Below are 12934 nucleotides of genomic sequence, written 5' to 3'. Positions count from 1 at the left end.
TGTGGGTGAGCGCTGCGGTACATCATCCTTTGTATGCGACTGTACTTTAGTCTTCGCATTATATTTTAATATCATAAGTAAGTTAAATAAGGCCTAAGCAGACCTTACCTAATATTTGGTATCAAGGAAAATTGAATATGTTAATGGGTAACTAATATATCCTGCTACCTGTTCGACAAAAGCTCACTGACTTTAATTTTACTCGCTGAGAAGCCTCTTTCGGAGGCCTCTGCTCGATGTCAAGCCACTTCCTATCTTCAGAATTGAGTCATAACTAGGAAACCGGTGACCCGATTGGCCTGAATAATGCTTTATTCTTCAAGTTAAAGCATTTTAACGGTACATTACTCTAACAAAAATTCGCGCTACCTGCACCGTTTTTGCTATGTTAGGGAACGTCCATACGTGCCCTCGATCATATGTTGGCAACACAGCTGGCAACATGTTTGGGAACATGTTTGCAGCAGTATTTGGTCAGACGTAGGCAAACCTGTTTCACTGCAGCTTCATCATGATGACAATATGGTCTGGACGCTGCTGTTCCCAACATGTTTGCAGTATGTTCGTTACTGTGTTGCATACATGTTGCCAGCACTTGTTCGAGCACACGTGTGGATGCGCCCTTACGATTACAAACCAACAAACATACAGAAATCGGATCATAATAATATAGATCAGTGTGTTGTGTTCAGTTCCATTTATTATACCCTGGATTGATAAAGTTCAAAAGAGATACTGCAATGGATATGTAGCGCTTTGAATTTAAAATGGCCTAAAAAATGAAACGGTGATATTCACGGGTGTTTTCATCAGTTAATGGCCATAAATTGAGTTCATTGCGCTATTTTCCTGAGCTGATGAGCTGGCCGGTCGCTGACTGGAGCGTACGACGTCATTTTTCTGCCATATTCTACACGGTCGAGCCAGACACCTGAAACTGAGTCATCTATTTTCCCGGCAACAAAATCAAGCTCGTCTGCGACATAAAACCACCCACATTAGCCTAAACCTAGTCATACCCTGCTACATCCACCCACACAGAGCCATACCCACATACTCCCATTAAAAGCCACATACACCCACCCAGGCCTACATAGTCCCTCTTCCAAGCCCAACTATGTGAAGATTTTAATGCCGCAACCCCTAAGAATCTTCCGATAGATGCATCATTGGCATTTTACTTTGATAAATCTTATATTAAAGCAGGTGTTCCTGCTAACTTCCCTGGGCTGTGTCCCTCTTCTCTTTTCACATTTTGCGTTAATCTCAAAAGTAATCCCCCTCACCCAGAAACTAAAACAAATCTACGTTAATGCCCCTCTCTTCCCACTCCCCCATTCCAGACCCTGCTTCTACTTCTCCCCCTCTTCTCCCTTTCCCCTGTTAATTTCTCTGCCTGTCTATACTTTTCCATACTTTCCTATTTGTAATTTCTTCCAAATTTTAAAACCACGGGGCTAAGTGTCCTCTCCCCCTTCCCAGCCCCCCCCCCCCGTTCCTTCCCCACTTTCTTACACTTCACTCTCCTTACCCCACATTCTCACACTTCCCCTACACTTCCCTCTCCCCCCACTTCCCCCTCCCCTCTCCTTAGTTATCAGCAGCCCAGTGTGGCTTCCGACTCCTCCATCATTATCATCCCCTCCTTCTTATCAGGAACTTTGCGTGGTGGTGTATGGCCGTGTTTCGTGTGTGTGTGTGTGTGTGTGTGTGTGTGTGTGTGTGTGTGTGTGTGTGTGTGTGTGTGTGTGTGTGTGTGTGTGTGTGTGAATTTGCGAGTTAGCTTGCGGTGGACCAAGTTTGGTGGTTATGTGGGTAGGTTGGCGGGCGGATGTGTTGGGTGACTTGGTAGATGGGTGGGTGGTAGGGCAGGGTGCTCTTCTAATACACCATCTATAGCTACAAAAGAACAGTCCAACATTCATACCACTTATAAATGTTTTGGATAATGTGAGATTTTGAATAATATCTTTTGAGCAAAAGTGTTACTGATTTTAAAGTTCAACCCCATTCAGTCCGACGATGCATTTAGTATTTTATTCCTGATATATCCAGACGATTTTAGTCACCTTAGCAGAGACTTCTCGAACGTGATGTGTTATTTACAACCTTCACTAACCTCTTCACTGCTAGGGTGTACTTCTGAGCTGGACAAAATCGTCTGGATAAAGGATTAATAAATTAAAAAATACCTTCCGAGGCCTGATTAACCCCTAAACCGCGGGGTTGTTTTTGCTTGACTTGTGTGTCTCGCGGGCATATTCGCGCTCCGACAGACTCTCTAAAAATATTTGCCTAAAATCAGTTATTAGTCCTATAATATTAAAATTATATATGCTTATGGCACATACCTTCATCTTTCTCCTGGGATGTTTGCTGAGCCTTCGTCGAGTACCGAAGGACTTGTGGAGACCTCTGAAGTTGGGTAACGAAGTCTCCACTTTACACTTCCCGACAACCCGTAATATGATTACCACAGCCTGATATTATCCCTAGAAACACTATTCTATGATTCTCAAATAGTTTGGAATCCATACTAAAAAAAAACACACACACTGAAAGCAATAAAAATTACGAGCGCGTATGACCTTCCCACTTTCGCTTATCTGCCGCTGGTGTTCTGTCATTTATTATTCATAAAAACACTCACACTTTATATTTCTATTACTATATAACACTTATATCTGCAGTCTTTATCCATAAGTTTCCTTCAATAACAGTAGTTTATTGTCACTGTAGGCATTCAATTTCTCTTTCAGTAAAATACATAGCATTCACTTCCTCGTCCTGTATACTAGCGTTGAGAGTGAATCTGTCACTTTCATTTCCACTTTCACAACTCATAGTATTCATACATGCTAGAGTGAAACTTTCACTTTCATTACTCCTAGTATATATACTCGTGTTCTTATATTATTACTCATTTACATTTCTATTCACATTCTCTATTTTATTTACATTATTTACATTTCTATTTTATTTACACTGTGTTATGCACTGTCACTTCCAGTAACTTATAAAACTATTTTCCACTGTTCACTTATATTTACATTCACTGCTTTCACTTGCTGTTTACACATTATTTACACATTATTTACATTTCCACTTGCACTGTTTTAGTCACCAGGAAGATCCTAGTCACTGTCCATCATTTTCATTGATAAATTAGCCAGTTCACGTTCCACAGCAGTCATTTAGCCCTTTACCCCTTTCCACACGAGGTTTAGTTTGGGGGAAGAGGTCACAGGCCCCTTTGCATGGGGCTAAAAGAGGCAAAATTGGACATGCGCGAATCCGACGTGGTGCATGATTCTAACCAAGGATAGCCCAACAAGGCCGTTCAGGCGTATTTCCATTGGGGTCCTTTTTATGGGATCAGGTTAATTGGAGATAGACCAAGACTGGTTGTAATAATAAAAATAAAAAGTATTAACCAGCACTTAAACACTACAACATGGTATCGCAGGTGATAAGCTTAATTAAAATATATATATTGGTCCTCTGACCGTGCAATAGCCATCTCTTGCATATATTGTTTTAGCTTGGCTTTGAAGGTGAGTAAGTTACTGCTTGCTTTCAGGTTTTCAGGTAGGTCATTCCAATCTTTTATTGCGTTATAATAAAATGTTCCTGTTGCCTGTCCAATGACCCTAGGAGCTTCAAAATTATGTGCCTTCTGACGTGTATTAATTCCGGGTTTGTCTTTGCACCTGATGAAGTTTGTTGTTAGATAAACAGGTGCCAGCTTGTTGAAAATTTTGATGGCATTGTGTAACCTTAATTGTTTAGCCCTATCATTTACATTTAGCAATCCAAGCATCGTTAGCTGTTCAACACCTACGTGGTCTCTGGGACCCAGGCCAAGCATGAATCTCACTAGTTTGTTTTGAATAACCTGAAGTTTTCCCTTGGCCATTTGTGGCGTAGCAGGATACCAAGATGATACAGAGTAGTCAAAGTAACATTGTGTTAGTGCCAGGCATAGGGTCTTTTTTGTTGCCGCTGGCAAGCATCCTGCTTGTCTGTACAAGAATCTGAGTCTGTTGTTGGTTTTATTTATCAGTGACTTCAAGAGTGATTCGCCAGACTTATCAGAGTCGATATTTAGCCCTAGATATTTTACAACAGATACAGATGATACTGAGACTCCATAGCACTTCACTTCAAAATCCTGTACATTTTTTAGTTTCTTCTTCGATCCGCATAGTATTGCCTCTGTTTTCCCTAGATGTAGAGACAATCTGTTGTCTACCAGCCATTCACTACAAGATTGAAGTTCCTTTGTAAGGGTGTCTGATATATCTTTAGGGTTTTTTCCTGACACTAAAAGCACACTATCGTCTGCATACAGCAGTAATCTGCATGAGACACTGAGTTTCATGTCGTTTACATAACACAAAAACAGCAAAGGACCCAGGATGCTTCCCTGCGGCACACCACATGTGATCGGCATCTCTTCTCATACAGTATCATCTATTTTTACTTTTTGTTTTCTGTTGCTAAGATATGATCGAAACCATGCAGAGGACCCTATGCCCATGGCCTTAAGTTTGTTACACAGGATATCATGGTCCACAGTGTCAAATGCCTTCTGAAGGTCAAGTAATACCATACCCGTGTAGTTACCTGTTGCCATTTGTGATCTTATATAACCATCCTTACTTACCAATGTGCCGGGACAAGACCGAGGAAGCTGTATTTACACTAGATGATCACTGACACCATTTCGTGACTAGCTTTAAATTCAAGTGGTAATCTATTGATACAACTCAGCATTCAGGAGGGAGAGAAGTTAATCTTAGGGCACGTTAGTCTTACATGAGCATGGTCAAAATAATATTCGACATATCTTTCGTAGCAAATTACTTAGACAAATCTCACTCCCGATTCGGACTTGAGCTATATGAACCCTTGAAGCTCCGAATCACGTCAGTCATCTTCCCTTGAGAGAGGAAGGATGCAAAAACTGTGTGGCTATTTTGTCAGTGATTATCTAGTGTAAATACAGCTTCCTCGGTCTTGTTCCGGCACATTGGTACGTAAGGATGGTAATTTTTAAGGAGATACAACATCGCCTCTTAAATATTAGCAAAAATTTTTACCAACCTTTGAAGTGATTCAGTGACTGTACAGGTGTACAGAAGTACATTTTAGAGTACGAAAAGGATCCACCAATAAACAAGGAAAGTATGATTATATAAAGGATTGGCTAGGTTAGGATAGGATGAAATTAATTAAATTAGTATAGGTTAGGTAAGGTTAGAATAGATTTGGTTGGGCTGTTATGAAAATTTAGGTTAGGTTGGGATAAATCGCTATTGATAAGGGTAATTTCGTGCCAAAAATGGTATTCTAGGATGACCTCCGTCTGTCTTTGGCACTGCTGGGGAGTGCAGACAAGGACCAGTTTTTATACGCTTTTCAGCAATTTAAAACTATATAAAATATAAAAATAATCGAAACTTGAAAACGCACTCAGAAAATGTTCAAAGAATCCCATGAAGGGCATTGTTAAAGAAAAAAAAAAAAAAGGAGAAAACTGCAAACTATGGAGGTCCTACATCTCACTGAAAAGTACCGTAAGGACAGTGTTTCTTAGACCTCTGATAGCTACGAGTTCTCTCAGCTCGCCCAAGTCATCTGTATTAGACTGAAAAGGCTGAGAGGTGAATATACGCTTTATACCCAAACCTCTCCTCAAACTGCAAACTCTGTATCTTGAAGGCTGAGCTGTATCAATAGACAGACATTAGAATATAGTCCTGGTCAAGAACAAATACCGTAGGAAGTATGTAAAACAGCTGTATTGCCTTTTTCTGCCACTGAACTACATGGAATAAGCATCAAAGGTCGAAAAAGTGTTCCAGGTTAGAGTAAAGAGTATATGAGTGTAAGTGAATGAAGTGGAGAGAGAGGGAGGGAGGAAGAGACCGACTACTAGGTGGAGAGATGTGATCGAGAGGTATACGAATGCAGATGATGTGAGTTGGAGGGAAGACAGCCTGATGGCGGAGTACAGAGTGACATCGAAGCAGTGTGTTTGTGGCCACCCCTTCCCGGATTGAGGTGTCTGACTAATAAATACATGAAAAAGTACAGGCATGGAATTAGAAAGCAATATGCCTTTTTGATTGTTTTCTAGCTGCTCTTTAATACCTCTAAGTTAAAATAACAACAACAACAATAACAACAACAACAATAACAATAATAATAATCATCATCATCATCATCCGGACTTCCTTTCCCACCCTAGGGCAAGATAAGGAGTAGCAATGTCCAGACAGCCCAAGTTTGCCTAATCCAATGGGCCACGTTTCCACTCATGCATCATTCAAGCCCCCGGAATCCTGGCTCTATTGGATAAGCCAAAAATTTTCACCACCTTTGTAGCTTCACATAATAATTGTAATAATAATAATAATAATAATAATAATAATAATAATAATAATAATAATGACGATAGTAATGATAATGAATGGAATAATAAAAATAATGATGATAATAATAATAATAATAATAATAATAAAAATAATAATAATAATAATAATAATAATAATAATAATCTATCTATCTATCTATCTATCTATTGCCAGACGCTTCAATCACGTTTTGGGTGGCCACAAACAAAACGCCTCAACGTCGCCCTGTCCACCACCATTTCACTGCCCTGCTCCCAACTCACACCCCCCTATCTCATATACCTCTCCACCCCATCCCTCCATCTCATCCTCGGCCTCCCCCTCCCTCTTCCCCCCTCCACCTCACTCACATACACTCTCTTCGTCAGTCTTTCACCCTCCATCCTCTCCACATGGCCAAACCACCTCAGTGTGTTCCTCATCACATCCACATCCACACCACAACGCTCCTTTATATCCTCATTCGTCAGCCAGTCTCTCCATGTGACTCCACAGGCTCCTCTTAAATAACTCATTTCCACTGCTCTCACTCTTGACTTGTGTCTTTCCAACAACGTCCAAGCTTCACTTCCATACGTTAAAGTTGGTATCACAATACTGTCATGTAGTAACTTTTTCACTTCCATGCTCACTTCCCTGTTTCTTATCACTGCTTTCAAAGAACCAGCAACCTTTCTTCCCTGCTGTACCCTTTCAAGCACTTCACCCTCCAAACCTCCATCCTTACTCATCACACTACCCAAGTACTTAAACGTACTCACATTTTCCAATTCCTCACCATCCAACCTCGCTGTACATTCACTGACTTCACCTCTCTCAAAGACCATCACTTTACTCTTCCCTACATTCACCTTTAGATTCCATTTCTTACACACTCTCTCAAACTCATCCACCAAGCCTTGCAGCTCCCCTTCGTCTTCACTCAACAACACAGTATCATCTGCAAACAACAATACAGGGAGTTTCCAAACACTATCCTCTTTCACCAGGGCCACTCCAACATCCACTACCCTACCTTGTACCTCTTTTATTACCCCATCCATGTACAGATTGAACAACCATGGAGACATGACACATCCCTGTTTCAACCCAATCTTCAAAGAGAAAAATTCACCTAGTTCACCATCCACACGCACTGCAGCCTTGGCACCATCATACATACTCTTCACAGCATTCAACAGCTTCCCATCTACTCCATATATTCTTAATACCTTCCACAATCCTTGTCTATCCACCCTGTCACATGCTTTCTCCAAATCCATGAAAGCCGCATACAACTTCTCTCCCTTCTCTAGAAACTTTTCCACTAAAGATCTAAGAATGAATATCTGATCTGCACAACCTCTTCCCATCCTAAAGCCTCCCTGTTCTTCTCCAACTAATTCCTCTGTTCTTTCTCTAACTCTGTCAATAAGTATCCTACCATACACTTTCCCTATTATACTAAGAAGACAAATGCCCCTATGATTACCACACACTTCTTTTTCCCCTTTCCCTTTGTACAAGGGAATAATCATACCTGACTTCCAATCCTCCAGGAATCTACCTTCCTCCCAGGCCAATCTACACATCTTCCACATCCATTCTACTACAATCTCTCCCCCATGCTTCAGCATTTCACCACACACTCCATCAATTCCTGGGTCTTTCCCCAATTTAACTTTCTTCATTGCTTCCACAACTTCTATCCTACTGATTTCTTCCTGTCTTCTCACTTCCCTCCTTCTCCCAGCCATTCCTGAGCCACTTATACTCACATTACTTCCATCCTGTATGTTCAACAATTCCTTAATGTGTTCTTTCCGTCTGCTCACTTTTTCTCCCTTTTCCACTAGTAATCTACCATTATTATCTTTCACTCCCCTGCTAACCTCACTTCCACCCTGTCTTACTCTCTTCACCTCTTTCCAGAACATTTTCTTACAGTCCCTCCACTTTACACTCAAATTCCTTCCAAATTCCTCATCCACTCTCTTCTTACTCTCTCTTACTAATCTTTTCACCTCTCTCTTTCTTTCTACATATAACTCTCTCTTCCGCCTCTCAACTTCTTCCACGCCCCTATTTCTCATCCATTCATTGTATGCTTTCTTCTTTTGTGCCACAATAATAATAATAATAATAATAATAATGACAATTATTATTATTATTATTATTATTATTATTATTATCATCAGTATCATTATTATTATTAAAATTTCAGTTTTAGTTTAAATCTATATTTGTACGTCAGTTCACCCAAAACTCAGTGCAAGACCTGACCGTGTACTCGGAGAATGAGTGACAGCCAAAATTAATCCTTCCCCATGTTGGCAAAGTACGAACGGATGAGGGTTGTCTATAGGAAAGGCAGTGCATGTGAAAGTGGAAGTCCATGATTATTTGTAGCGTAGGCCAAAAAGGACACCCTCCACACACACACACACACACACACACACACACACACACACACACACACACACAGCAACATCTCCACATTAGCCACACTTTCACATACACAGTCATACTTCCACCCGGAAGAGATGATGATGATGATGATGATGATGATGATGATGGTTTTGATGCAGCTGATGATGTTAATGATGATGGTTGTGGTGATGATTTTTATCGACAGATGGAGTGAGGTAACAGCGAATGATGCAGCCAACTAGCCAGCCAGCCAACGTTCTCTCCTTTCCCTGGTGTTAGCAGTTAAGTCACACTGTTCTCAGCTACATCTGCCATCATCTTTCGCCCGTTAGCATAGGCAGGTTGACAAACTAATAGATAGATAGGCAGGTAGGTAGGTAGACAGATAGATGGGTCGCAGATATAAATAAATAAAAAGACAGATAAACTAATAGGTAGACAACGATGGCTGGAGATTTATAAACAAAGTAATAAATATATGGAAAATTACAGATCCATAGAATAACAGATAGCAGATTATGAGGGTTAAATGGAGATTTACAGATCCACAAATTAATACACAGATAGAAAGGCAGATATAGGTTGGTAGATAGATAGATAGATAGGTAGGTAGGTAGGAAAACTGACACTTAAGAGAATAATCTGATATAATTAGAGAGTCGGATTATGGTAGTTACATACACCTTTCTTAAAGATAGATAGAGAGATCGTATAGTTCATTATGTAAGGGGAGAGCAGATAATAGTCTTAGAATGGTAGATTGCGTGGAAGATATGAGAAGTGCGGGGAAGAAAGAATGGAGACGAAAGGGAAGGAAAAGTGAGGAAAGAGTAAGATAGACAGGAAGAAACGGGAAGGAAATAGAACGGGGACGGAGTGTGAGTGAGGTGGAAAGGGGACAGAGGATGTCGTGAAGGAATAGGGTGAAGAAGAATATAAATGAAGGTTTTATGAGCTCGAATGTGGGTAGCTTAATGGCTGAGGACAGGGTTACATGAAGGCACTCTGTGACCATCCCCTCTGAAATTAAAGCGTCTGGCTAAAATCTATAGTTAGATAGAAAGGCTAATAGATATATAGATAGATAGGTAGATAAATAGACAGATAGGCTGACCGACTGTTTAACAGATAGAGAAGCAGACAGACAAACAAATATATAGATAGAAAGAGCTAAATAGATAGATAGATAGCTCCATCCCACCCTACCTTACCCTACTCTACCCTATCCTACCCTACCCTTCCCTTCTCTTCCCTTTCTTACCCAGCCTTATCCTACCCTACCCTAGTACCGTACCCTACCCTACACAAATACCCTACCCTACCCTATCTCTGTCCAACTTAATCTCCCTTATTCTGTCCTGCCTCATCTTACCCTATCTTGCCCTAACTTACCGAGTCCTATCTTACCTTAATCTCCCCTTTCCCGTTCAGACTTAACCTACCCTACCCTACCAAGCCTAACCTAACCCTATCAAATTCAATCTACCATTTCCTAACCTAATTTACTCTATATTCTAGCCTTAACCTACTCTACCTTATCTTACCCCATCCTACCCTTCCCTGCCTTACTTAGCTACTCTGCTCTACCTTATCTTACCCCATGCTACCCTTCCCTGCCTTACTTAGCTACTCTGCTCTACCTGACTTTTACGCAACATAACTTACCCTACCCTATTAAAATTAATCTACCTACTCAGTTACCCTATCCCACACTACCTAACCTATTGTACCCCAGCTAACTTTTCCTACCCTTCCCTAACTAACCAACTCTAACTCATGTCTCAGAGCTACCCACCATGGCTTCCCGGGTCACTCATGTACTCACAAAAATTAAGATTTTTTTTTTTTAATCACCCGGTTTAATTTGTAATTAATAAAAATTACTTGAATAAAAGTTTCACAGACGTCAGGAGGCTGAACAGATTTTCAGAATTGTATTTTCTATGTCTGTGATATATATATATATATATATATATATATATATATATATATATATATATATATATATATATATATATATATTAATCTGTTTATTTATGCTGCACATATATTTATTTATTTATATATTTTCTCTTTAATTGGGCCTAAAATTGCCGTCTCTTCATCTTGATTGCTGAGTTGTAAAAAGACATTAACCCTACGATGCTAGTAAAAAAATGAATGCTATGAAATGGATGGTTAATATTAGTAGTAGCAGTAGCAGTATTGTCTTTTTCTGCCATTTGGTTATTTTAGTAAGCTGCAAAAGGACGAAAATCTGGGCCAAGGTAAAATCAAAGAACGCCATGGCTGAGTGTACTACGAGGCTACATGGAATAAACTACGCACGTGCAATTCATTGACGAAGTTAGAGGGATAAAAAGACTAAGGAAAAAAGATATTAAACGTTGAAACTGAGCGTTACAATGACTTACAACATTCATCAATTGTGGTGGTTTGTTGGCTTGAATGTGTTGTTGTTGTTGTTGTTGTTGTTGTAACTCTAGGCTCATCTGAACGGAAAGCCAATGGACCACAGGAACCGGTCACATAGGCGCTGCTCACCGAGTATATGCATTTCTTGAAGTTATGTCAAAGGATTGTCCGAGTTATGACACTGTGATCTGTGAGGTGTCTTTTGGTGGGAGGACTACATTACAGTGGAGGTATAATGGACTGTTTGTGAATTACTGAAGCAAGGAATGGTGGTGCCTATACTATAATCTGGCTGGGTGTGGTGCTCTGTGGTAATGAGTGTGATGTGGGTAACGGTGGATTGGTTTTGTTGATGGCGATCGTATGGTGGTGTACGTGGTGTGAAGAGGTGTGGATTAATGGTGTGGATGGTGCAGTTGTCTGGTGCAAGTGAGGTGCATGTGTAGGTGGATAGATATATACCGGTATGTTTGGTAATAGAAATGCAATTTATTCATGAGAGGCGAAGCAGTGCCATTTCCACCTCGTGTGTGTTTTTCGTGCACCTAACTCTGGACTTGAGCTACATTATTCGTTCTCGAGGTGCAGTAGTCCACCTGTTCTTTTTGCATCCACTTATGCTAGCTGGTAATCGGTCTTTTACCTGCCAGATTTTTTAAAAGGAATTTTATAATTAGGAGGTGGCCCTAACATACTAACAAGTATATTAATACCTGTCATTGTTAACTGAATTGCTAGAGTGTACTGGAATGCTGTCTTCTAATTTGGTCTATATTAGATCCACTGCAGGACCAAAGCTTCATATCGGAGGGGGGCTGATAACCAGAATTAACCCGCCCCATCCCGACCACTTTTCCACCATTGACTCCCCCCAATCCCGACCATTTTAGGAAAAAAAAATTTTTGGCTCAAACCTTCGCTTTTGGTGAGAAACATCGAAAATTCATAGAGAAATCGCTCACCTGAGGTTTAAAATACTCATTACAGGTAGGAGTACCTCCTTACCTTACTGGGTTTTCTATCAGGCTGGCACCAAAGAAAACGAGTTCTATGGGAGGATAACTATTTCACACCACTCATAAACGGTACCGGTATTCATTTATTTACTTGGTACGAATTTATATGTAGTACAAGAGTATATTGGTTTTCAAGCAGTAATATAGGCATTATAAGCATTGTTTCACTCACTAATACCTGACCAATTTTTGCCACATTACCTGATCATCATTTCTAACTGTTTCTTCCTCTAATGCTATGTAAAGTTTGTCCTCCATATTGTCATTGATTGGGGAATCACTCTGGCCCTGAATTTCGTACCGTGGCATGACATGGCTATACTGGCCAGGTCACTGATAACAGGTGAATTGCTGAGACAGTGGCATGCAGGGGGGGGAGGAGGTCATGCTGGGTAAGGCATTGTCCCTGCCTGGTATCTTGTTGAGGAAGGTGTCACGTGTATACGTACCAAAAATGACTCGCAAAAATTGAAAATTGTGTAAATTAGGGACCTTGCAATTTTTTCGTGTTTATGTACGTCGATGGGATTGGCAGTGACAAAACGTGTGGACGTTAAAGAACGTCGACGGGACGCCGCGGGTTAATCTTGCTCCGCAGTGGCGTCACCAGGGGTCAGATTTTGGGGGGACTGTGGCCCTGGTGTAGGTAGAAGGGGGGGGGGACGAGCGAAATGA

The sequence above is a fragment of the Coenobita brevimanus genome, chromosome 63, assembly GCF_032717465.1.
Source record: "Coenobita brevimanus isolate Jiangsu-jjx chromosome 63, ASM3271746v2, whole genome shotgun sequence".
In the NCBI taxonomy this organism is placed as follows: Eukaryota; Metazoa; Arthropoda; class Malacostraca; order Decapoda; family Coenobitidae; genus Coenobita; species Coenobita brevimanus.
Note: the sequence above shows the minus strand (reverse complement) of the source record.